General features: G+C 45.6%; 1 protein-coding gene and 1 non-coding gene across 3 annotated transcripts in view; both read right to left on the bottom strand.

Annotated features, from left to right (window-relative positions):
• The window catches only part of LOC126281023 (ras-related and estrogen-regulated growth inhibitor-like), a 557,894-nt gene that overhangs the window by 220,459 nt on the left and 309,725 nt on the right, over positions 1-27,710 (bottom strand). The window lies entirely within an intron of this gene.
• Trnat-ugu (transfer RNA threonine (anticodon UGU)) lies at positions 17,674-17,748 on the bottom strand. Its single transcript has one exon. It is a non-coding gene; the product is annotated as a tRNA-Thr (tRNA).

Genomic DNA, 27,710 nt, shown 5'->3' with positions numbered 1-27,710 from the left:
TCTATGCTTTTTATGTTTGTTTTACTATTTACTGAATTTATAATTCACTATGTTTGCAATTTCCAAGCGAAATTAAGGCCGTATTATGAGCAGTTTCCAGTATAATTCGTTTTTAGTTTGTTTGCTTTCGTAATTTGTGAAGCACCTTAAGCGCCGATTAGGTAATATTTGGTTCAAAAGGCTCTGAGCTCTATGGGACGAGCCGGCCGAGGTGGCCGAACGGTTCTAGGCGCTACAGTCTGGAACCGCGCGACCGCTACGGTCGCAGGTTCGAATCTTGCTTCGGGCATGGATGTGTGTGATGTCCTTAGATAGGTTTAAGTAGTTCTAAGTTCTGGGGAACTAATGACCTCAGAAGTTAAGTCCCATAGTCCTCAGAGCCATTTGAACCATCCATGGGACGTAACAGCTGAGGTCATCAGTCTCTAAAACTTAGAACTACTTAAACGTAAATAACCTGCGGACATCAGAGACATCCATGCCCTAGACAGGACTCGAACTTGCGTCAGTAGCAGTCGCAAGGTTCCAGACTGAAGCGCCTAGAACCTCTCGGCCGGTAATATTTGGCTCCACCTTAGTTGCCACTATTTTGCCCCGCATGGGCGATGAATCTGATGTAAATGAACTGCATACAATGACACCAAATTTAGTAATACATCTTTACGGTCTATTTCTATTTCGAATCTCGCGATTTCTGTATAATTTACGAGAGATTTTCGTTAAAATTTCTTCAGTTGAGAACATGACGTCAACAAGGAAAAAAAAAATGGGCTCTGAGCACCATGGGACTTAACATCTGTGGTCATCAGTCCTCCAGAACCAAACGACACCACACACAGCCATGCCCGAGGCAGGATTCGAACCTGCGACCTTAGCAGTCACGGGGTTCCCGACTGAGCGCCTAGAACCGCTCTGCCCCCGCGGCCGGCGATGTCAACAAGAAGTCATTTTATGACTTGAACGCACTTCAGTGCACAGGGCTGCAGGGTATATAATGTTAAAAATTAGTTACAAATTAATTATTACGATTGACGTTCTGGCCAGCATACAAAATTACTTCTACTTTCTTGAGACCCCACTTTTTCATTAAAGAATCCCACTTTCCGTGCAGATTCGTTGAAACAGGACGCACTTAACCATTTAAAAGGAGCAACTACAACCTGGTCCATAGCGCCTGAGTAATGTTGTTCGTAATTTAAAATACAGTTATTTTCTTGACAAAAAAAAGACTGAGAGTAAAACATTATTCGAGCTGCGTTGGAGTACGTTACGTATATTCCAGGGACCTACAGCACTGGAGAATAAATGAATTTTTTTTCGTGATGCTTTCAAGTTTGGACTGTGTACTGGATATTTTTTGCGAATGTATTTTTGTTAATGTTGACCACTGAGCAGTATTTTGATGATACCTGCATGTATTGCCATTGTCACATGGCGTCTGCAGTGTGTTCCGTACGACGATCTGCAATGACTGTTTCATCGGAAATTTAGGAAGAATAATGGACCAATGAATAAAGCATATTGAAACTGTTGAATGAGGTTCAACGAGCACGTACTGTTGCTGACGACTATCGACTAGGTCAGCCTTCCACAAACGCAGCTGACATTGGCGCCATATGGTAGTCAATTGAAAGGAGTCCTAAATCTATATGGTGCATCTTACGTCAGTTGCAAATTCTGAAATCAACAATCAAGAAGCGTGCATATCATTTACGACTGTTATACCATCTCCATGACGAAGACTTAGTGGAAAGCATGGCGATGTGCATGGATTTGTTAGAGTGTGTGGAGAGTGACGATTTAATGTCACACGCGTTGTTTAGTGATGAGCAGCCTTCCATGTAAGTGGATACATCAACGGGCCTAACTGTCGTATTTGACCCGGCATACCTCCAACTGGGTTCATTTAGCACTGACCTTATCATGAACAGTCCAAAAACCAATGTGTGGTCGAGAATCACACGCACAAAAATCTATGGATCATTCTTTTTCGAAGAGAATGCCATTGTTGCTGCCTGTTACTTGAATATGCTGACCCTGTTGTTGCAGTTACAAGTGGAACAAGACGGTATGTTTAACACTGTTGTTTACCAAAATGATGGTACACCATGCCACTATGCGATAATGGTCAAGGACCAAATGGCTCTGAGCACCATGGGACTTAACATCTACGGTCATCAGTCCCCTAGAACTTAGAACTACTTAAACCTAACCTAAGGACATCAAACAACACCCAGTCATCACGAGGCAGATAAAATCCTTGAGGTCAAGGACCACCTGAATGTAGTGCTTCCCAACTGGTGGGCAGGAGGAGACCGCGGACCACAGGCAACAAGGTCCCATGACCTTCTCCCCTCAGACATTTTTTCGATGGGGATTTGTTAAATCAAAAGTCTACAAATAAAAAGTGGCAAGCATTAATGAGCTGACAGAATCAGTGAAGCCGTGTCTCTAATCACACCGAAAAATCTGTGAAGTACATTTCGTGAAACCGTACACGATGAGAAGTGTGCAAAGACATCAATGACGTACATGTTTAAATGAACCAGTGGGGCGTAGTGAATAGAAATCAATGTTAAAGATGTCTACAGTGCACAGAAAACGTATGAAGTCTGAAATACATCTTTTCAACGAAACAGTCACTTATTTTTTGGACATCCTGTACACGGCGCTGAAAATTTGCAGTATGCACAAATGTTTTACTATCCATAGGTTTTCAATGAAATTATCCGCATCCGAATCAATGGCAACAGGTGAAAGTTTGTACCAGACCGGGACTCGACCTGAATGTCACACTTGACGCGAGCACTCACCTTAACGGCCTCGGCCATCTGAGCACGCTTCCCATCCGCCCCAAATTCCCAGACAGTATCTCACTGCTAACGTAGCGTCACCTACCCGTGAACCCCTCACTTGCCATATTGCATTCCCGCAGGATATCGGGTTTGGTGTGTATCCGAACAGAAAGAGTGTGTAGTGTCTCTTCTTTTGGATGTATCCGAAGAAAAGATACCACACATATAATAGCAATGTCTGTACGCCTTTACCGCGTTTCTTGATATATCTTCAGTATTGACACACCTGCTGCGGGTATCATGATAAATGGTGCGGGAAGTGATTATCATGGACAGTTGGGTTCCACGGAAGTTGTGTGCGGCAGGTCGAAAAGTTTTTTCTCCTGGCTGTGAAGTGTGCCGACATAGCCGAAGGGTTTAAACAGACTGCTCGCGTAAATTGGGAAACCTGGGTCTGATTCTCGGTCAGCCACATATTTTCACTTGTTGTCAATGAGTAGTTATAGTGCTCTCATGCGGGTGACGTCGGTGTTTTTCTTTCATCTGAGGTATTTCTGTTGTGTAGCGAATGGCGCAACAGATAGTTCAAATGGCTCTGAGCACAATTGGGCTTTACATCTGAGGTCATCAGTCCCCTAGAACTTAGAACTACTTAAGCCTAACTAACCTGAGGACCTCAAACACATCCGTGCCCAAGGCAGGGTTCGAACCTGCGACCGTAACGGTCGCGCGGTTCCAGACTGAAGCGCCTAGAACCTCTCGGCCACAGCGGCCTGCAATGGCGCAACATACCATCATGCCAAATGTTGGGGCTATATGATGAATGCAGACTGACAACGTTTATTCTCCTGGCAAACTCCACAAGCGGATTCGCCCATTGTGATGGTGTACACAGAACTGTCTGTGCTGTGGCTGCTTCAAGAGAAGCCACAACAATGGCGGTCTATGAACATGTCCTCTGGGCGTGGTACCACGTCATACAGTAAGTAAAATTATTACTAGTGAAACCAAAGTCTTCACTTTGGTTACACTAGCCTCCCTCTGAGTCTAGTCGTGGGCTAGACTTTGGTTTCATCTGTAATACTTTTTTACAATATGACGTGGTACCATAGCCAGAAGCGGCAGCAGAGAGAGACAGACGGACTGTGGTGAAGCAATAAACAATAATGGACTGTGGACGTCTTTTCAGAGAACCCCTTTTCCGCATACTGCATCACAGTTGAAGCATCCGTGTGTGGATATTCTGGGGAGAAAGAACGTTGCCAGATTCCATTCACCATAGGGTGCCAACACTTGGCCTGATGGTATGTGAGGCCACTGGTTATCAACACAAATACTTCTGGTTCACGTAGTCGGTAATTGGAACAGCGATGTTACGGTGCTGTTGTTATAAGACCAATATCTGTGCCTTAGCTGCTATGCCTTAGCTAATATGGACTGATGAATTAGAGTACGGAGTTAATGCAATATCAGTGACGTAGCCCCGTAGTTTAATGAAGTCCAGACGACTTAGATCATGACCCAGTAGTTGGCCACTGTAACCGTGAGGGAAACGTTAGTTTCACCAGTGTCCCGTGTTCGCAACTATATTTATGTTCAAACTTCCTGACAGATTAAAACTGTGTGCCGGACCGAGACTCGAAGTCGGGACCTTTGCCTATCGCGGAGAAGTGCTCTACCAACTGAATTGGCCAAGAACGACTCACGCCCCGTCCTCACAGCTTTAATTCCGCCAATACCTCGTCTCCTACCTTCCAAACTTCACAGAAGCTCTCCTGCGAAAGGGAAAGGTCCCGAGTTCGAGTCTCGGTCTGGCACACAGTTTTAATCTGCCAGGAAGTTTCGTATCCGCTGTAGAGTGGAAAATTTCATTCTAGATATGTATGTTGGCTGTACTCTCTGCGATGCTGAGGTGACCTCTCTGAAATGGAGCATTATCTATGGCAGCGTAGCAGAAGGAGGAGGAGGAGAGATCCGGCCGTTGTGACCGAGCGGTTCTAGGCGCTTCAGTCTGGAACCACTTGACCGCTACGGTCTCAGGTTCGAATTCTGCCTCGAGTATGGATGTGTTTCATGTCCTTATGTTAGTTAGGTTTAAGTAGTTCTAAGTTCTAGGGGACTTATGACCTCAGAAGTTAAGTCCGATTGTGGTCAGAGCCATTTTTTTTATGTGGCTCTACTACGCTGCCTAGCTAAATGGTGTGTCTGTCCTCTCTAGCGCTACTCGTATAGCGCTGTTCATAGCGTCACGTATGACCCTACTGCACCCATCGGTTCCACATTCAAGCCACAATTGCCAGATTCCGACCAATATGAGTACCAATATCGAGGAACGATAAACTGTAGCGTCGATAGCCCACAATACCGCCACTGTCAAGTACCGACATATTTTGGTAGACGTTTCTGCTTCTTTTTTATTTCATCTACATCTACATCTTCATGATTACTCTGCAATTCACATTTAAGTGCTTGGCAAAGGGTTCATCGAACCACAATCATACTATCTCTCTACCATTCCACTCCCGAAGAGCGCGGGAAAAACGAACTCCTAAACCTTTCTGTTCGAGCTCTGATTTCTCTTATTTTATTTTGATGAATCTTCCTACATATGTAGGTTGGGCTCAACAAAATATTTTCGCATTCGGAAGAGAAAGTTGGTGACTAAAATTTCGTAAATAGATCTCGACGCGTCGAAAAACGTTTTGCTTTAATGACTTCCATCCCAAATCGCGTATCATATCTGCCACACTCTCTCCCCTATTACGTGGTAATACAAAACGAGCTGCCCTTTTTTGCACCCTTTCGATGTCCACAGTCAATCCCACCTGGTAAGGATCCCACACCGCGCAGCAATATTCTAACAGAGGACGAATGAGTGTAGTGTAAGCTGTCTCTTTAGTGGACTTGTTGCATCTTCTAAGTGTCCTGCCAATGAAACGCAACCTTTGGTTCGCCTTCCCCACAATATTATCTATGTGGTCTTTCCAACTGAAGTTATTCGTAATTTTACCACCCAGACAGTTGAATTGATAGCCTTGAGAATTGTACTATTTATCGAGTAATCGAATTCCAACGGATTTCTTTTGGAACTCATGTGGATCATCTTACACTTTTCGTTATTTAGCGTCAACTGTCACCTGCCACACCATACATCAATCTTTTCTAAATCTCTTTGCAACTGATACTGGTCTTCGGATGACCTTACTAGACGGTAAATTACAGCATCATCTGCGAACAACCTAAGAGAACTGCTCAGATTGTCACCAGGTCATTTATATAGATCAGGAACATCAAAGGTCCCAGGACGCTTCCCTGAAGAACACCTGATATCACTTCAGTTTTACTCGATGAGTTGCCGTCTATCACTACGAACTGCGACCTTCCTGACAGGAAATCACGAATCCAGTCGCACAACTGAGACGATACCCCACAGGCCCGCAGTTTGATTAGAAGTCGCTTGTGAGGAACGGTGTCAAAAGCTTTCCGGAAATCTATAAATACAGAATCAACTTGAGATCCCCTGTCGATAGCGGCTATCACTTCGTGCGAATAAAGAGCTAGCTGCGTTGCACAAGAACGATGTTTTCTGAAACCATGCTGATTGCGTATCAATAGATCGTTCCCTTCGAGGTGATTCATGATGTTTGAATACAGTATATGCTCCAAAACTCTACTGCAAAACCGACGTCAATGATATAGGTCTGCCGTTCGATGGATTGCAATTTTCCAATCTGTAGGTACAGATCTATCGGTGAGTGAGCGCTTGTATATGACAGCTAAGTAGGGCGCCATTGTATCAGCGTAATCTGAAAGGAACCTAATCGGTATACAATCTGGACCTGAAGACTTGCCCGTATCAAGCGATTTGAGTTGCTATGCAACCCCTAAGGTATCTACTTCTAAGGAAATGCTAGCAGCTGTTCGTGTTTCAAATTCCGGAATATTCCATTCGTCTTCACTGGTGAAGGAATTTCGGAAAACTGCGTCTAATAACTCCGCTTTAGCGGCACAGTCGTCGGTAACAGTACCATCGGCACTGCGCAGCGAAGGTATTGACTGCGTCTTGCCGCTTGTGTACTTTACATACGATCAGAATTTCTTCGGATTTTCTACCAAATTTCGAGACAATGTTTCGTTGTGGAACCTATTAAAGGCATCTCGCATTGAAGTCCGTGCCAAACTTCGCGCGTCTGTAAATTTCACCCAATCTTCGATATTTCGCATCTTCTGAACTTCTGAGTCATTAGTTTTCTGAATTGTTGGTTGCGTCCCGCCACGAATTCCTCTCCTGTGCCAACCTCTTCATCTACGAGGGCAGTTGCAGCCTACGTTTTGTGGATGTATCCCGACATCCTTCTGCTACTACAGTTTTTACCCTCTACAGTTCCCTCTAGAACCATGGGCTTTATTTGCTGATGTGCTACCATCCTGTCTCATCTTCTTGTCAGTGTTTTCCATATATTCCTTTCCTCGCCGATTCTGGGGAGAACGTCCTCATTCTTCAACCTGCCAGTCCCAATGATATTGATAAATTATTTCCAGTCACCATATCTCAAACGCTTCGATTCTCATACGTTCCGGTTTCCCCACAGTCCGAGCCTAACTACCATACAGATCTATGCTCCAAACATACTTTTCTCCTATTAAATCCCATTTGATGCTGGTAGACTTCTGTTGGCCAGTAATGTCCTGTTTTCCTGTGTTAGTCCGATTTTTATATCCTCATTTCCCCGTCCGTCATGGATAATTTTGCTGCCTACGTAGCAGAGTTCCTTAATTTCAGTTACTTTATGAGCGTCTAACTTGATGTTGAGTTTCTCGCTGTTCGCCTGTCTGCTACCTCTCATTACTTTGGACTTTCTTCGATTTACTCTCAGTCCAAATTCTGCACTCACTGGACAGTTCATTCCATTCAGCAGATCCTGTGATTGTTCTCCACTGTCATTAACGATAGCAATGTCATCAGCGAATGCTATCATTGATATCCTTTCACCCTGAACTTTAATCATACTCTTGAACGTGTCTTATTTCCGTCATACCTTCTTCGATGTATAAATTGAACAGTGGGTGCGAGAGACTACGTCCCTGTATTACACTCTTTTAATCCGAGGATTTCGTTCTTGGTTTCCACTTTTATCGATCGCTCTTGTCTCTTGGACATATTGTATATTACCCGTGTTTCTCTCTAGCTTACCCATATTTTTCTCAGAGTTTCGAACACCTTGGAGCATCTGACATTGTCGAACGCTTTTTCCAGGATGACAAATCCCATGGACGTGTCTTCATTTTTCTTTAGTCTTGTTTTCTCCATCAGCAGCTCCCTACAGGAAGTAAATATAAATGTCGTGTGACTAGGGCCTCCCGTCGGGTAGACCGTCCGCCGGGTGCAAGTCTTTCGATTTTACGCCACTTCGGCTACTTGCGCGTCGATGGGGATGAAATGAAGATGATTAGGACAACACAACAACCAGTCCCTGACCCAACCGGGTATCGAATCCGGGCCCTTAGGATTCAGCCGGCCGCGGTGGTCGAGCGGTTCTGGCGCTTCAGTCCGGAGCTGCGCGACTGCTACGGTCGCAGGTTCGAATCCTGCCTCGGGCATGGATGTGTGTGATGTCCTTATGTTACTTAGGTTTAAGTAATTTTAAGTTCTAGGGGACTGATGACCTCAGATGTTAAGTCCTATAGTGCTCAGAGCCATTTTTGAAACTTAGGATTGACATTCTGTCGCGCTGACCACTCAGCTGCCGGGGGCGGACTTTACGGGAGGTGTAACATGGTCTTCTCACAAAGAAACAACATTCAATTGCGATTCCTGAACGCGGTATCTGCTACGTAACAATTCCGAGTATGTACAACGCAGGAGGAGCTACTCGTGCCTGCTCTGTACGGTTCTGTTGAAATGCTAATCTTATGATTATGGAAGCAAGAAGCACATGTCGCGCGTATTTCTGAATTATTGCATGCTGGTTTCAGAGTGTTGCATTACTCCCTGTTAACAGTGCAGATGTCAGCAGATGAAGTTGCACGGCACGCCGGAGGCATTCGTCGCAAGAGTGCCGAGTGCTGAGGAGAGATTGGCTCAGCAGGTGAGCAGGCACACCGGCCGGTGGTGGGACGAGCGCCAAGCGTCTGGAAAGTGGCTGCCTGCGAGGTCCAGAGACTGGCCGCTGTCGCGGTTATTATGCAAATGGCGCCGCGGCGGGGCGGGCCTGAGAGCGACATTAAACTAGCAGGGATTGGAGGAGGGGGAACGCCAAAACGAACAAGCCGCGCCAACTAATTAAGGCGTAGAGATAGGCTTTGGGGAACCGGTAGCGGGTCAGGGCGCGGACCGCTCGACAGCGCTGGCCGCCAGCTGGGGCTCGGAGCGCCCTCTGCGGTTAGTGTTGAGCAGCCAAGCGTACTGGACGCTCTGAGGCGTCGGGTGAATATGTGGCGACTCGTCTTTAAGCACCCGCGCAAGTAAATCACTGAACCCTAGGAGGCACCTCGCTTATTCACTGAAGAGCCTAAGAATCTGGTACAGCTGCCTAATATCGTGTAGACCACCCACGAGCACACAGATTTCCGCAACACGACTTGGCGTGGATTCGACTATTGTCTGAAGTAGTGCTGGAGGCAACTGACAACATGAATCCTGTGCGGCTGTCTACAATTCGGAGCCGGCCGACGTAGACCAGCGGTTCTAGGCGCTACAGTCTGGAACCGCGCGACCGCTACCGTCGCAGGTTCGAATCCTGTCTCGGGCATGGATGTGTGTGAAGTCCTTAGGTTAGTTAGGTTAAAGCAGTTCTAAGTTCTAGGGGACTGATGACCTCAGAAGTTAAGTCCTATAGTGCTCAGAGCCATATAAATCTGAAGAGTACGAGGGATTGGAGATCTCTTGCAGGGCATCCCAGATATACTCAATAATGTTCAAGTCTGGGGAGTCTGGTTTCCAGTGAACGTGTTTAAACTTAGAAGCGTGTTTCTGGAGCCACTCTGTAGCAATTCAGGGCGTATAGGGTGCCGCATTGTCCTGTAGGAGCTGCTCAAGTTTATCGGAATGCACAATGGATATGAATGGATGTAGGTGATCAGAAAGGATGCTTACTTACGTGTCACCTCACAGAGTCGTACCTACACGTATCGGGGGCCCGTATCATTCCAACTGCACGCACCCCACACCATTACAAAGCCCCCACCAGCTTGAACAGTCCCCTGCTCAGATGCAAGGTCGATGGATTTATGAGGCTGTCTCCAAACCCGTACACGTCCATCCGCACGATACAATTTGAAACAAGATTCGTCCGACCAGGCAACATGTTTCCAGTCATCAACAGTCCAATGTCAGTATTGACAGGTCCAAATTTTGTGTCGTGCAATCATCAAGGGCTGCCCTGAGTGGCCGAGCGGTTCTAGGTGCTCCCGTCTGGAACCGAGCGACAGCTACAGTCGCAGGTTCAAATCCTGCCTCAGGCATGGGTGTCTGTGACGTCCTTAGGTTAGTTAGGTTTAAGTAGTTCTAAGCTCTGGGGGATTGATGACCTCAGAAGTTAAGTCCCATAGTGTTCAGAGCCATTTGAACCATTGGAATCATCAAGGGTACTGGAGTGGGACTTCCGCTCCGAGAGCCCCTATCGATGATCTTTCGTTGAATGGTTTGCCTGCTGACACTTGTTGTTGGCTCAGCAATGAAATTATGAGCAACTGGCGGAAGGGTTGCACTTCCATCACGCTGAACGATTCTCTTCAGTCGTCTTTGGTACTGTTCTTGCAGAATCTTTTTCTGACCGCTGCGGTGGCGGAGATTTTATGTTTTTCCGGATTCCTGATATTCACGGTACACTACTGAAATTGTCGTACGGGAAAATCCCCACTTCATTGCTGCATCGGAGTTGCTGTGTGCGATCGCTTGTGCGCTGACTATAACAACACGTTCAAACTCGCGTAAAACTTGAGAACTTGCCATTGTAGCAGCAGTAACCGATCTAACAACTGCGCCAGACACTTGTTGTCTTATATAGGCGTAGCCGACAACAGGGCCGTAGTGTGCCTGTTTACATATCTCTGTATTTGAATACGCGTGCCTATACTAGTTTATTTGGCGCTTCAGTGTGTAAGGGACGATCAAAAAGGTTCCGTTATATGGTTTTGCTGCAGCGTGTATCCAATGTAGCGTGACTCCGATGTTGGTATCGAAGCACCGACACTCGGCTAACGAATTAGTGCAGCATTCGTGTCTTTCTGACGTGCGAGCGGTCAACGCTGAGACGTGAAATGTAGCGATGTCATTGCCAAATGCTTCCAAACAGGACCAGTGTGCTGCTTATTTTCTTTGGCTACCGACAGACAAACGCCAGTAATCATCCATGGGGCAATGAATCTCGTCTGTCCAAAACCACCGTTGTGGAATGGTGCGCTAAGATCCGCACTTGCGGTTTTACACAAGATGCCGGTCGATCTGAACTTAACGGACAATGGGTGGGTGGTTGGTGACGGGACTAGAGCGGACCGGCACATAACCGTTGATTTGCTAGGAAAGGATCTCATTAGCTTCTGATAGCGTACAACACTTTATGGTCTACATCCAGTGGACTCTCCGGGCGTTGAATGCCATACAAAAAGCAAATACCATTGCTGTTTGCTGAAGCACCTGATACGCTCCACTGTTGAAGGCAACACATTCCTTGAGCACACTGTTGCGGCTATGAAAGCCGATGCCACCACTGGCAATCGGAGTCGAAAGCATCGACGATTCAGTCTTATTGTCCTCGCCTGAAAAAGTTCAAGAGCCAGCCATGCTGGAGAGATGATGCTCACCCCGTTCTTCGATGACTGGGATCCATTGGTGTCTCCATCATTAGGGAACGGTTTTCACAAAGCTGGAAAAGTTACGGCATCAATCAAGGAGAAACCTCAGGGAAAACTGGGACAAGGGGTGCTGCAGCTCCATGGTAACGCACGTCCCCATATGCAAATGTCGTAACGCAGAAGTTACGTCACCTTAAATGGAACACACACGAGTACCCGCCGTATAGTCCTGATCTCTTCGGTTCCTTAAAAGAGGCGTTGAAGCCACAAATGTGCCTGTCGGACAAGAACGTGCGGCAAGTAGTTATGGACTTCTTGACACAACAGCATTACGAAATAGGTATTTTCAACATGGTTTGTCGATGAGATGTTTGCCTCCGTGTTTTCGGCTATTATACCTGACTGGCATATCGATTTTGGACTGTATGGTCGTCGAACGGCAACTTCTTGATCGCTCTTTTACCGCGACACATCGCCTCTAGTCTTGATAATGGTCTCAGTTTGGCGGGGAAGAGAGTCCACAAATTTCTGCAGTTAACGCCATATCCATCCGAGGCCTTCACTGATCACCAATAGCTACCAGAAAGCGGACTTTCACGCGCAGTTGCAAATAGTATCACACATTTTGTACGGGAATGAGACAGAGTAATTTAGGGAGCCAGTCGTGTTGCAACATGGCGCCTTAGTGTTCATCGAACCCAAAATGTATGTCTACAACCACACTCTGCAAGCAACCTAGCGGTGTGTGGCGGAGGATACTTTTTGTGCCAAAGTCACTTACCCTTGCCTGTTCCAGTTGCGAATAATTCGTGTAAAGAACGATAATTTACAAGCCTCCGCGAGGGGCTCTATTCGTCAAACTTAAAAATGACAGGTTGTCGGCAACTTCACCCGGCTGCATTCCTGTAAGTTATTTTAATTTCATATTGCCGCTGACAGCTACATTCATCACGCTTTCGTCACTCAAGACGAATATACGTGTGTACATATGTTCCCGTTTAGTAAGCAGTATTTGGCAGAACATAACTAACGACTATTCTACTGTGCTTTCTACATCACATTCGTCGTTTTCTCCCACACTTGGACATGCCCAAACACGTTCATCGTATAGTGTAATACGAACACAGAACCATTCTGAACAAGTTTTGGGTGAGATAGATAGCAGAAAAATATTTTACGTACTATCGTTTTTACACAATATAAACAGAAAATAACCTATCAGATAGATGTAATGCATTCGGTCTGTATGCATCGATCCTGCATAAAGCAATGGAATTGCGTTTCCTCATCTGAAACAACATAAGTCTGTCCTACGAATATAAACACTTTCAGGTAAATATAGAACCCTTATGTCACAAGAAATGTTGTTGAAACTGTATTATTAACAGGTCATGGATATGGCCTCTCTTTCTCACTTTGTTACTTACATTTCGATCTTAAAGCAGCGTAAATAATCATTCATGTCTTCGTTACTCATGATACCGCATTTTCATGAATCTCACGCAAATTTACAAATAATATAACAAAAGCTCTTGCACCTACATGTCGTAATAAAGCGTGGATAGAAATATATATATATATATATATATATATATATATATATATATATATATATATATATATTGGCAACATAAAATAAGGTAACACAGTTTGCTGATTTCACATTAACATACTAAACATGTTTAAATTTGGAAACCGGTCATTCGATATGAGATGAAAGCTGATTATAACAAATCAGCTGCAGTGGAGGATAAAGTCTATACAGCAAAAACCAGTCTCTTAGCTTTAGCCTGCTTCGTTGATTTGGAAGTGCTACTGTAGTATATTACACGATCTGGTCGAAAGTATCCTTAGGTGACATTAATGCCAGCCCATTCCTCCTCAAGAGCCCAAACCAGAGAAGATACTGATACTGGACACCTGGGTCTGGAGCTATGTTATAACTCGTCCCAAAGGTGTCCCATTTGGTTCCGAACGAGATTCTGGGAAGGACAGTCCATTTTAGAAATGTTGCTGCCCCCAGACCACTGCCTCACAAATACTGCCTTATGGTAGGATACAATGTCATGCTCAAATAATCGTCTCCGGATTGTTCCTGCACTGTACGCAGTACACACTACGCTATAAAATGGATTCATATCCCTCCGTATAAAGCATTTCCTTAAGCATAATTGCGAGACCACATGCCAATAACGAAAAATGCCCCCTCGCCGTAAAACCACCTTCTCTGTACTACACAGTTACCAATACACGTGATGGTAGGTAAGGTTCTCCCCGAAATCGCCAAACCCAAACCGTTCTATCGGATTACCACTTAGTATGGCCTAATTCATCATTCGAAATAACTTGTTTCGTAATTCATTGTCCAATGGCGTCGCTTTTTATACCATCTCAATAGTCGCTTAGCATTGTGTGGTTTATGACGAGATGCTCGAACATCGTACCCCACTATTTTTAACTCCCTAGGCACAGTCAGTCGGTTTGGGAAACTGACGTAGGGCCCGGTAGAGCGGTGTGCTGACCACACGCCCCTCCAGATCCGTGTCCAGTGACGCCTGTGGTCTTACACCTTTAATTAAAAAAATTCTTTTCCCATAATTTTGTAATTATGGTATACGCCACATTAAACATTTAAATTCTGATGAAGGCACTCTTAGAAGTGTTGAAACCTGGTTAATAAGACTAAAATTTGTGACCGAGGGCTCGTTTGTTTCAACTTTAATTTATAAACAGTCAGTGAACCAAGCAACCTGGTTTATAACTTTGGTATTTAAAAAAATGTTAAAATCTGTTTGAAATCTTATGGGACTTAACTGCTTAGGTGATCAGTCCCTAGGCTTACACACATGGATGTATGTGTTTGTCCATAGGGTAATTTAACCTAAATTACCCTAAGGACAAACACATACATCCATGCCATAGGGAAGACTCGAACCTCCGCCGGGACCAGCCGCACAGTTCATGACTGTAGCGTCTTAGACCGCGCGGCCTTTGGTACTCGATGACTTTTTCACCTCAGTGTATGGCACGTAAGTAAAAACACGTGTCCATGCTGATATAGCAGGTAGACTGGACGCTGGAGATCCCGGGTTCAATCTCGTTCCTGTCTGTGCAGGACAAAAAAGATACGGGGGGTATAAGGAGGTCCAGGGCTCTTGACCCGCCACCGGAACCTTCTAGTGCCGCGACGAAGAAAAGCTGTACTGTACCTGCTGTCGGGTCAATTACTATTGTTCACTCCGAATCACTCACAGACAATTCGTTTATTTCAGTGTGCTTCGACCTCATTATTTGGGTCCGAGATGCTTAGCAGCGAGCTCGGCGTCTGCGGACGCTACATCCTACCTGCAGCGCAGGATGACGGTCGGTTCAGTTACCCCGGGAGACGCTAATGGAGCGCATCGCCTTACATATTAATCGGTCAGACGGACGCGAGGCATCTGTATGCGGCAGGCATTGTAATTTCCAGTTAGACGCCGCATTCCGGACCGTGTTTATTTTAGGAAGCACCATAATACCCGTATTAATTCCGGTGACCTCGCCAGCGAGTTATGGTCATTATTATGGGTGCTACGCAGCGCCTAAGTAATTTCTTAATCGCAGCTGTGGTGGTTTTTAATTAGTACGTCGGCCGAGGAACGCGTAGAAAGCGAGCGGTGTGGGTCGGCTGGCGCACGTCGCAGAAGGACGCGACAGGGAGCGAAGCCGAGAACATGGAGGCGCGGCGCGTGGCAGCCTGCAGTACCTCGTGGCCGCCTATTAGCTATGAACCGTTAATTTTTTTAACGGTTTCACTGTTAACAGAGGCGAGGACAGAAGTGCAATTTTCTTATGCGAGGAAAATTTTGACAGGGTTCATATAAACGCACTGTCAGTGACATCATACGTTTTAATGTGTGAACCCGAACTTCATCTGACTTATATGGGAGGTAGCTCAGGAATTTTAAGATGAACATAAACAGTCTCGACCGCAAGAAACATTTGTCTTTGTGATTACCGGCGGTGGTGAACGGAGCAGGTGTTACGGACTCTACGAACGGCATGGCTTTGGCAACTCAACTACACTCCTGAAAATTGAAAAAAGAACACCGTGAATTCATTGTCCCAGGAAGGGGAAACTTTATTGACACATTCCTGGGGTCAGATACATCACATGATCACACTGACAGAACCACAGGCACAGACACAGGCAACAGAGCAAGCACCATGTCGGCACTAGTACAGTGTATATCCACCTTTCGCAGCAATGCAGGCTCCTATTCTCCCACGGAGACGATCGTAGAGATGCTGGATGTAGTCCTGTGGAACGGCTTGCCATGCCATTTCCACCTGGCGCCTCAGTTGGACCGGCGTTCGTGCTGGACGTGCAGACCGCGTGAGACGACGCTTCATTCAGTCCCAAACATGCTCAATGGGGGACAGATCCGGAGACCTTGCTGGCCAGGGTAGTTGACTTACACCTTCTAGAGCACGTTGGGTGGCACGGGATACATGCGGACGTGCATTGTCCTGTTGGAACAGAAAGTTCCCTTGCCGGTCTAGGAATGGTAGAACGATGGGTTCGATGACGGTTTGGATGTACCGTGCACTATTCAGTGTGCCCTCGACGATCACCAGAGGTGTACGGCCAGTGTAGGAGATCGCTCCCCACACCATGATGCCGGGTGTTGGCCCTGTGTGCCTCGGTCGTATGCAGTCCTGATTGTGGCGTTCACCTGCACGCCGCCAAACACGCATACGACCATCATTGGCACCAAGGCATAAGCGACTCTCATCGCTGAAGACGACACGTCTCCATTCGTCCCTCCATTCACGCCTGTCGCGATACCACTGGAGGCGGGCTGCACGATGTTGGGGCGTGAGCGGAAGACGGCCTAACGGTGTGCGGGACCGTAGCCCAGCTTCATGGAGACGGTTGCGAATGGTCCTCGCCGATACGTCAGGAGCAACAGTGTCCCTAATTTGCTGGGAAGTGGCGGTGCGGTCCCCTACGGCACTGCGTAGGATCCTACTGTCTTGGCGTGCATCCGTGCGTCGCTGCGGTCCGGTCCCAGGTCGACGGGCACGTGCACCTTCCGCCGACCACCGGCGACAACATCGATGTACTGTGGAGACCACACGCTCCACGTGTTGAGCAATTCGGCGGTACGTCCACCCGGGCTCCCGCATGCCCACTATACGCCCTCGCTCAAAGTCCGTCAACCGCACATACGGTTCACGTCCTCGCTGTCGCGGCATGCTACCAGTGTTAAAGACTGCGATGGAGCTCCGTATGCCACGGCAAACTGGCTGACACTGACGGCGGCGGTGCACAAATGCTGCGCAGCTAGCGCCATCCGACGACCAACACCGCGGTTCCTGGTGTGTCCGCTGTGCCATGCGTGTGATCATTGCTTGTACAGCCCTCTCGCAGTGTCCGGAGCAAGTATGGTGGGTCTGACACACCGGTGTCAATGTGTTCTTTTTTCCATTTCCAGGAGTGTATTTAAGGTTGTCTATATAGTTCCACGTATCAGCATATGCTGAAAATTGTTGGTTTTCTTTTCCACGTCTGTCTTTATGCAGTTGTATGTCGCTGCCTAAATAACTATAATTTTCTCAGGTATCCTGTTTTTGGTAATCTTGAATCGAACCTCGAATTTTCCGTAGTCGACTGTAACTGTTTTTGTAGCAGATATTTTTTGATTTTAATATTTTCTTCAGAACACAATTGCATGATATGGAATAAGCATATCTACAACAATATACATGACGGTGTGTGGCGGAGGATACTTCTGGTATTACTGACTGAACTCCCCTTCGCTGTTCCATTCGGCAAAGTCGTGTAGGAAGAACAACTGTCGATACGTCTCTGTATTACTCTAATCCCTCTAATTTGCTCGTTGTGGTCATTTGAAGAGACGTATATGGGAGGAAGTACTATGTATACTTATAGGGCTATGGTGTCTGTTCTTTCGGATATGTCCGAAAGTACAGACACCATTGATGACCTGCAGCTGCTTAGAACGAAATTAGAATTATATGAATACCTCCAGCTGCTGCCGGGCGTTGATATATATCAATGGGGACAGGTGAAAATGTGTGCCCCGACCGGGACTCGAACCCGCGATCTCCTGCTTACATGGCAGATGCTCTATCCATCTGAGCCACCGAGGGCACAGAGGATAGTGCGACTGCAGTGACTATCTCGCTCACGCCTCCCGCGAGACCCACATTCTCACCTTGTATATCCACACACTGCAATCGTACTGTCCCACCCCAACACACTCACTACTCGTGGAAGACATTCTTACCGAGAGTTCAGAGAATATGTGTGCATCCACACAGAAGAGGGAGGTCATGGCCGGTGTTGCAAGAACTATAAACTTGTATGGATATGGTGTCTGTTCTTTCGGAAATGTCCGGGACTTGGTAAGAATGTCTCCCACGAGTAATGATTGTGTTGGGGTGGGACACTACGATTGTAGTGTGTGGACATACAAGGTGAGAATGAGGATCTCGCGGGAGGTGTGCGCTTGATAGTCCCTGCAGTCACGCTATCCTCTCTTCTCTCGGTGGTTCCGATGGATAGAGCGTCTGCCATGTAAGCAGGAGATCCCCGGTTCGAGTCCCGGTTGGGGCACACATTTTCACCTGTCCCCATTGATATACATCAACGCCCGTCAGCAGCTGGAGGTATTCATATAATTATAATTTGGAAGTAATATGTTGTCCGATTCCTCCCAGCAAATAATCTCTTGAAATTTCAATAGTAAACTTCTCCCTGATGGAGAACGCCTCGCTTATAACGTCTGCCTCTGGAGTTTGTTGAGCATCCCTCTTAACACTCCTGCGCGGCCTGAATGATCCCGCGAACAAACGCGACGTTCTTTATTGGATCTCCCCTACCTCTTCTATCAGTTCTACCTGATAAGGACCGCGGGATGATGAACAAACTTCAAGGACCTCTCGAAAAAGCGCCTAGTAAGCTATTTCTTTAGCAGACGAATTACATTTTATTAGCATCCTTTCTATACCATTTAGAGGGTAGTTAATTTACAGCTGTTTGCCTACGCCCACACATTGATCGTGAAACTCAGTGTGGTAAGCAAGACGCGCAGCAATTTCCCTGGGCAGCGCGATTTACAGTCTTCTTTCCAATTGAGAATGTGTGGGATATGGTGGGACGAGAAGTGACTCGTGTGACTTATGAACCAATAACTGTCCAGAACTACGTGAATAGTTAGAACAGGCGTGGTATATTGTATCCCAGGACACTGTTCGCCTTCTGTACGATTGGATGGATGCCAGAGCCATTGCGTGCATGGTCGCCCGTGGTACTGATATGGGTATTACAGCATGTCTCGATATCTGGTACCTCGGAACCGCTTCCGCTATTGATCTGTAAATGTAATCTCGTGTGAACTGGAAGCCTCCAAAAGAGCGCTCTATTTTCTTTTTTGTCGGCAATGCAAAACGGCTGCACGAGCGTCCTTTCCTCGACTCGCTTTGCTCTTCTATTAAACATGCATCTGTTACTACCTTCAAGCGACTGTTTATAACTCTGTATTCGTGAGATTGTTACAGGTATTTCTTTGGTCTTTCTTAAAAAATAGAAACTACTTCGTAGATTTTACAATCATCAAGGATTTAATAAGTTCGCCAACAGTCAATAAATATATACAACAATTTTAGTCCACACAGCGTCCCTCCATACTAAAAATTAGTTCACCATTTATTCCATCTCTTGAAATTTTTAAACTTTCCGGAATCAGTTGAACATCGCCTACGGTTACTTGTATATGATAGGATGTTAGATAATTTTGTGTTGACTGCCGCGGTTGCACAATACCATACATTATTTTAGTGTATGCATTGTTTCTCATTATTTATATTAATTTCATCATTATCTCTTCTTCTATTTTCTACATCTACATTTACAAACATACTCCACAATCCCCCATACGGTGCGTGGTGGAGGGTACCTCGTACCACAACTAGCATCTTCTCTCCCTGTTACACTCCCCAAGAGAACGAGGGAAAAATGACTGCCTATATGCCTGTGTACGAGCCCTAATCTCTCTCATATTATCTTTGTGGTATTTCCGCCAAATGTAAGTTGGCGGCAGTATAAATGTAGCGCAGTCAGCCTCAAATGCTGGTTCTCTAAATTTCCTCAGTAGCGATTCACGAAAAGAAAGCCTCCTTTCCTCTAGAGACTCCCACCCGAGTTCCTGAAGCATTTCCGTGACACTCGCGGGATGATCAAACCTACCAGTAACAAATCTAGCAGCCCGCCTCTGAATTGCTTCTATGTCCTCCCTCAATCCGACCTGATAGGGATGCCAAACGCTCGAGCAGTACTCAAGAATAGGTCGTATTAGTGTTCTATAAGCGGTCTCCTTTACAGATGAACCACATCTTCCCAAAATTCTAGCAATTAACCGAAGACGACTATCCGCCTTCCCCACAACTGCCATTACTTGCTTGTCCCACTTCATATAGCTCTGCAATGTTACGCCTAAATATTTAATCGACGTGACTGTGGCAAGCGCTACACTACTAATGGAGTATTCAAACATTACGGGATTCTTTTTCCTATTCATCTGCATTAATTTATATTTATCTATATTTAGAGTCAGCTGCCATTCTTCACACCAATCACAAATCCTGTCCAAGTCATCTTGTATCCTCCTACAGTCACTCAACGACGACACCTTCCCGTACACCACAGCATCAGCAGCAAACAGCCGCACATTGCTATCCACCCTATCCAAAAGATCATTTATGTAGATAGAAAACAACAGCGGACCTACTACACTTCCCTAGGGCACTCCAGATTATACCCTCACCTCCGATGAACACTCACTATCGAGGACAACGTACTGGGTTCTATTACTTGAGAAGTCTTCGAGCTACTCATATACTTTGGATCCAATCCCATGCGCTGGTTGCTTAGTTAGGAGTCTGCAGTGGGCCACCGAGTAAAACGCTTTCCGGAAGTCAAGGAATATGGCATCCGTCTGATACCTATGCTCGCTATTTTTAGTGTGATTCCTTCCTCACGATACTACACATGAGTAAAGTATCGACACTTTTAGTTAGATACCGTATCGCTAGGCACAAGAATGGCTGCCAGTGAGTGCACGATAGCAGTGACCACGCACGGGCAGCGCCGGACGTCGTGTTGTGCGTGATTTGGGCAGGTGTGGCGACTGTACAGCCGGGGCTGGGCGTGGGGAGAGGAGGTGCTAATTGCAGCTTCCAGACGGAGGGCACACACGGCCCGCGGTCGCCCCGGCTTAACGAGAGGCGCTGCCGGCTCCCGGGCAGACGACGCGATAAATCTCGGCGCGCGAGGTCGCGCTGAAGAATGGCCCCTGAGAATCGTTCCGGAGTGGCAATCAGCTCCGGGGCCCGTCAAACTGCCGCCCGGGAGGAACGCGGCCTTGTTTACGATTGTGTAAAGCCCGGAGATGTGTTACAATGATATACGAAAGGCGATAGTGGCGCCAGATAGTGTCCGCCGGAGCCAGCGGCAGCTTGTCTGAAAGCGACCGACCGCTCTGGCCGCCGAAGCTAGGGACGAGGGAATCCACTTTGGAAACGATTACTGGCCGCTTCTGGGGACATTCGTCCGCGTGGAGGGTAACCGAACACTCACTGTGCTTGTAATGATGCTAGAGAAACCAGCATAGGTTTCAGTTGGCAAGTAAAGGCAAGGGACCCCAATTCCTTCTTCTTTCTTTGTCGATTTCAATAAAATGGTTCAAATGGCTCTGACCACTATGGGAATTATCTTCCGATGTCATCAATACCCTAGAACTTAGAACTACTTAAATCTAATTAACCTAAGGACATCACACACTACCATGCCAGAGGCAGGATTCGAACCTGTAACCATAGCGGTCACGCGGTTCCAGACTGTAGCGCCTAGAGCCGCTTCGCCACCCCGGCCGGCTTTGTCGATTTGCTTCGCCAAATTGTCATCCATTTAAAGCTTCTCTGTGTCCACATATGGCAGCGTTACAGTACATTCGGTGATTTTCATGTGAAATACACCTACTTGGTGCTTCATACAGAGTAAACACAATTCTTTGGCTACACATATTTCTCATAGGAACCTTGCCACCAAATATTTCTTCGCCTTACGATTTTAATACAATTATTAAAACAATTAAATAGCATATGTGAAATACGATGTCTTGTGAATTAGTAAGCAAAACAGTGCTCCAAACACCAGTTTACGATGTGTCTGGAAAGATAGAAACCATGAGATTTCCTGCTTGAAGCCAGGTGATGACGATATCTTGCCGTGATATTTGGATTGACAACAAGTGAAACATCTTCAGGTGAGTTTGACAACTGTATTTTAAATCCATGGAATCACAGTCGCCAGCCGATGTGGCCGAATGGTTCTAGGCGCTTCAGCCTGGAACCGTGCGACCGCTTCGAGTCCTGTCTCGGGCATGGATGTGTGTTAGGTTTAAGTAGTTCTAAGTTCTACGGGACTGATGACCTCAGATGTTAAGTCCCATAGTGCTCAGAGCCATTTAAACCATTTGACCCAACCATCTGGCGATAGTAGCAGGCCCGAAACTAGCAATGCTACAGTAAAATCGTTTCACAAAAGGACTTGTGCTGGTTGCAGTCTTTCCTACAGTGTAACGATCGGAAGATTACATAGCTTCCGTCATAGCAACCACTACGGCGAAATACACTTATTACAAAGCGCGGCATGGATGTGTGTGATGTCCTTAGCTTAGTTAGGTTTACGTAGTTCTAAGTTCTAAGGGACTGATGACCTCAGATGGTAAGTCCCATAGTGCTTAGAGCCATTACAAAGCGCCTACGAAAATCAGCAGAGAAAATATTTATCAAGTAACTAAGTCACAATTTAATTGATTTTGGTTTCCAGTGTCGGAAAATACGTTTCTTTAGTGGCACTATATTAACAAATTGTTGCACATTGAAGCATGCAAATGCGAAAAACTACGTGAACTTCTGTCACGTCAAGCTACGTAACGCTATATACTTGCTATATGAATTACATAATCTGAACTTATACAAGTTCACCTAGTTCGATTTCGGCGTCGTTTGTATTTAATCATGAAATAACTTTGTAATATGCCGTCATGACATAAAATGTGATGTAATGATGGTTGCCGTGACAAACTACACAGATAATACTGTGTAGTATTGGTGATTTTGAGGCTTAAAAAAATTCTTAGAAAACAATTAAATCACTGGAAACGTTTCTTTATGGGCAAAAAGGTATGTTTATCAAAATTGTTTGTTTTTGATAGAAGAAAACTTTGGTCGCCTGGAAATAACACGAGCCATCTCGCGAGTCGCAACATTCCACGTGACTGGTGCGAAGAAGTAGCTGTTTCATAATCACAATCTTCAATACTGCCCCTCAATGTCTCCTTTTGTTGAGGAAGAAGTTGGGTGACATCGTGGAATACCTTCTCAGTTGACCGCTGAGTTTTATCTGCTTTTTAATCTTTCCAATGTAATCGAACTCTACGTCACTATTTTGTATGTTCTTAACACATCATTTCTCTTGATTACTTGCTTTAGGTCATTAGCATCAACAGTTACAGAAGCAGAGGTGCCTGGTTCGATTCCATCAGATGTATGTGTACTGGGTTGGACTAGAAAGCGGTTCACTTAGCTTACAAAAATGGAAACTTCTTTGATAAACGAGCGATACTGGCATTCAAACTGTGGACACGGCATATAATGGTAAGGTCTTCATAAGACTAATAGCAACGGGAGTTTTAAACTTCCTGGCAGATTAAAACTATGTGCCGGACCGAGACTCGAACTCGGGACCTTTGCCTTTCGCGGGCAAATGCTCTACCAGCTGAGCTACCCAAGCACGACTCACTGCCCGTCCTCATAGCTTTAATTCCGCCAGTTCCTCGTCTCTCGTAGAGCACTTGCCCGCAAAAGGCAAAGGTCCTGAGTTCGATTCTCGGTCCGGCACACAGTTTTAATCTGCCAGGAAGTTTCGTATCAGCGCACACTCCGCTGTAGAATGAAAATTTCGTTCTAGAAGCAGGAGTTTTATTTTATACCGTGTCATTAAATATGTTTTGGAGCAAAGTAAATGAAGGCTTGAATGTACGGTTCCGTTGGCGCGAGGGTTATTATACTAAATCAGACTGGGTCGACGAATATTAAAATCCATCTCTTTGCAAATACTGACCATTACCTTAACCGCATACTATTTACACACAACGTTGCTGAAATCTGTTTCCCTCTTTTTTTTTATTGTTTCTTGTAACATGCATCACATTTCACTCAGCAGCATCTCCTGTGTAAGACCGCTTCCACGTGGTTATAATTCTGTTTGAAGTAAAAATTACCGAGGTATCAAAATTAATTCTGCCGGTCCACATTTCAGGATTTCACGGCCGACCGCCTCCACAAAGGCGATCTCCCGAACCGGTGTGTGTAATTAGCGGTCGTGGCGCAGGCAGCAGCTGCCCACGGGTACGACCCTCACACACCTGGCACCAGCCGCCTGCAGGCCGCCGTTCGCGATAAAACACCTCGCAGGAGCAGAAACCGGGCAAGGAGCTCCGGAGGAGCGAACAGCCTATCAAAAACCACTCTCTCCTTGCTGACAGGGAGACTTAGTTATGGACTTTACTGACCCGTTACGCAGCCAACTGGACAGCGATACTTAAAACTCGATAAGACCCTTCAAATGGCCATTATTTACGCTGTATTTCATTACATCTGGCGTAATCTGCAGGCATTAGGTACAACGAGTCGGGCGAAATACAGTCACTTTTGAAGATAGCGAAACGCCCGTTAGTTTTTACACTTCTGCGTTTGTTTTCTCGTTAGGATAGGGAAGAATATTGTACCTGCGCACACTTCCATACTTTCGCCTCTAGCGGCATCTGTAATAGAAGTTCAAAATATTTTTCTTTTTCATTTTTAGTTATGGTATTCACTGTTTCTATCCTGCAGTCTTCTACTGAAATTACAAAAATTGTTACGGAAATTTGAGGTCTTCCTAACTGAGAAAATATTCCACGATACATGGCCATGCAGCTAGCAACATTCTTTTGACATTTAAAAGCGTTGTAATCGAGAAAGATCTAGGCGTTATTGCATTTACTCCTCTCTCTACATTCTCTACATACCAATAATCAGTAAGTGAAATCAAGTCAAGCAGAAGCATTATCAAAAACTCATATGTCAAAAATCCGCCTCAGTTGCGAAATGTTACTGGTCTTTACCCATGTTTCAGTTACAGTAATCTAGCCTTCTTCAGAAACATCAAATAAACTAATACATGCCAGCATATGCTTCTGGCGAAGGCTAGATTGCTCTAGCTGAATCCTGGGTAAAGACCAATAACATTTCGCAACTGAGGAGGACTTTTGACATATTAATTTATCACCGTTGCTGACAGGGCTGCAACTTGTTAAAAATTCTTATCAAAAACTAGTTACCCCACAAGTACGTTTTGAAATAGAAGTTACTGGAAACTAAAATTTCTAATTTCAGGGCAGGTGGAATTATTAAGACATTAAAGCAACTCGGTTAATTTCCAAATTTCACAAGCTCCATTGTGGAAGACCTCCTCCTTTTTCAAGCTATAACGTAGTCCACTACCGCCGAACTGCCCAAATGTTGTATAGGTAGTTCCAAAAATATATAGGATTTTATTCGCCATAAAATTCTGTACCTAAAGCATTAACAATATATTGCCGATAGCTTTAATACACTGAGATGACAAAAGTCATGTGATATTTCCTAATATCGTGTTGTGGATCATTTTGCTCGGCTTAGTGCAGCAACGCGACATGACATAGATTCAAAAAAAGTCATTTGAAGTCCTCTGCAGAAATACTGATCCATGCTGATCCTATAGCCGTCCATCATTGCAGGAGTGTTGCCAGTGCACGGTTTTCTGCACGAATTGACCTCTCGAGTAAGTCCCATAAATGTTCGATGGGATTCATTTCGGGAGATCTGGGTCGTCAAACAGTTCTCTCGAATTGTGCAGCATGTTCTTCGAACCAATCATCAAACCGGTCACAAATTATTGTGACCAGATGACATGGCGCATTGTCATTCATAAAACTTAGATCGCTGTTTGGCTACATGATATCCATGAATGGCTGTATATGGTCTCCAAGCAGCCGAATATACGGAGGACTCAGTCCATTCCACGTAAACAAATCTAACACCATAGTGGAGCCACTACCATCCTGCGCAGTGCTTGTCGACAACCTGGGTCGACGGCTTCGTAGAATCTGCGCCACGCTCGAACCTTTCAATCTCTTACTAACTAAAATCTGGACTCCACGGTTTTCCAGTTGTGTAGGGTCCAACCCATACGGTCACGAGCCGAGGAGAGGCGCTGCAGGCGACATCGTGCTGTTAGAAAAGGTACTTAAGTCGGGACCGGCCGCTGTGGCCAAGCGGTTCTAGGCGCTTCAGTCCGGAACCATGCGGCTGCTACGGTCGCAGGTTAGAATCCTACCTCGGGCATGGATGTGTGAGATGTCCTTAGGTCAGTTAAGTTTAAGTAGTTCTAAGTCTAGGGGACTGATGACCTCGGATGCTAAGTCCAATAGTGCTTAGAATCATTTGAACGTAAGTCGGTCGTCTGCTACCATAGACCATTAACGCCAAATTTGGCAGCACTATCCAAACGGAAACGTTCGTCATACGTCCCACATTGATTACTGCTGTTACTTCACGCTTCTGTATTAGCATTGACACCTCTACACAAATGCCTCTCCTCTTGGTCCTTAACTAGAGGCCGCCGAGCACTGCGTTTCCCTCGGCAAGAGGTAACCCCTAAAATATGGTATTCTCGGTACACTCTTGACACTGTGGATTTCGGAATATTGAATTCTCTAACGATTTCCGAAATGGAATATCCCATGCTCCTACCTATAACTATCATTAGCCGTACAAAATATGTTAATTCTCGCCGTGTCGCCATAATCACTACGAAAACCTCTTCGCGTGAATCACCTGAGTATGGATGTCAGTTCCGTCAATGCACTGCCCTTTATCACTTTCTGTAAGCGATCCTACCGCCATCTCTACATGTGCACATCGCTACTCCATGACCTTTGTCACCTCAATGTATATTATACGGCACTTAAATGTGTGGAACTTAAAATATTTACAAATGCTGCACGAACCACAACCTCATGTCTAACAACAACGAAAACTGTAGAGAATGGTGGAAACTCGTTACGGTGGCCTGTAGTACGAATTCCTTCATGTGATTCAAAAGTCAGTCACTAGACGTCCCGTCAGAAAACATCATGTTTTCCTAGGTAACCTATCCTCTAGGTGCAGCACTCTCCCACTGAAGAAGGTTTCTTTCTGTTAGTGGTTCTCCCCTCAAATCACCCCGATCAACAGCCATCGTCTGCTGGATTCCTAGACCGTGATATTCCAAGTCAGCAGCGTCTCTATTGTGACAATCGATTCCATGAAATTCGGTCAAGAAATCTAGAAGAGTACTCTTACTAGAAAGAGCAGATAAGCAGTTGTTAGCATCCCACTTAATAAATGAATCGACTTCATTTACTTCCGGTACGATGGACGTGGAAGAATTATGGGCAAATTTTAAACACATTGTAAATCACGCATCGGGCAAACATGTGTCGAAAAAGTGGGTTACGGACGGAAAAAAACGCACCGTGGTTTAACAGCGCAATTCGGAGAATGCTCAGGAAGCAAAGGCAGTTGCACTCGCGGTACAAGAAAGATCGGGAGAATGAGGACAGGCAAAAGTTAGTAGAGATTCGTGCTGCTGTAAAAAGAGCGATGCGCGAAGTATTCAACTACTACCACCATCATAACTTAGCAAAAGATCTTGTAGAAAACCCAAGGAAATCTGGTCTTACGTAAAATCGGTAAGCGGATCGAAGGCTCCCATCCAGTCACTCACTGATCAGTCTGACCTGACAACGCAAGACAGCAAAACGAAAGCTGAAATTTTAAATTTAGCAATTGAGAAATCTTTCACGCAACAGGATCGTACAAACATGCCGCCGTTTGAGTCTCGTACAGTTTCCCGTATGGAGGACACAGTGATATACATCCCTGGGGTTGTGAAGCAGCTGAATGGGTTGAAAATAAATAAAT

This window comes from Schistocerca gregaria, chromosome 1 (genome assembly GCF_023897955.1).
Source record: "Schistocerca gregaria isolate iqSchGreg1 chromosome 1, iqSchGreg1.2, whole genome shotgun sequence".
NCBI classification, from domain to species: Eukaryota; Metazoa; Arthropoda; class Insecta; order Orthoptera; family Acrididae; genus Schistocerca; species Schistocerca gregaria.
The sequence above is the reverse complement of the archived record's forward strand: the minus strand, read 5'-3'. Positions and strand labels throughout refer to the sequence as shown.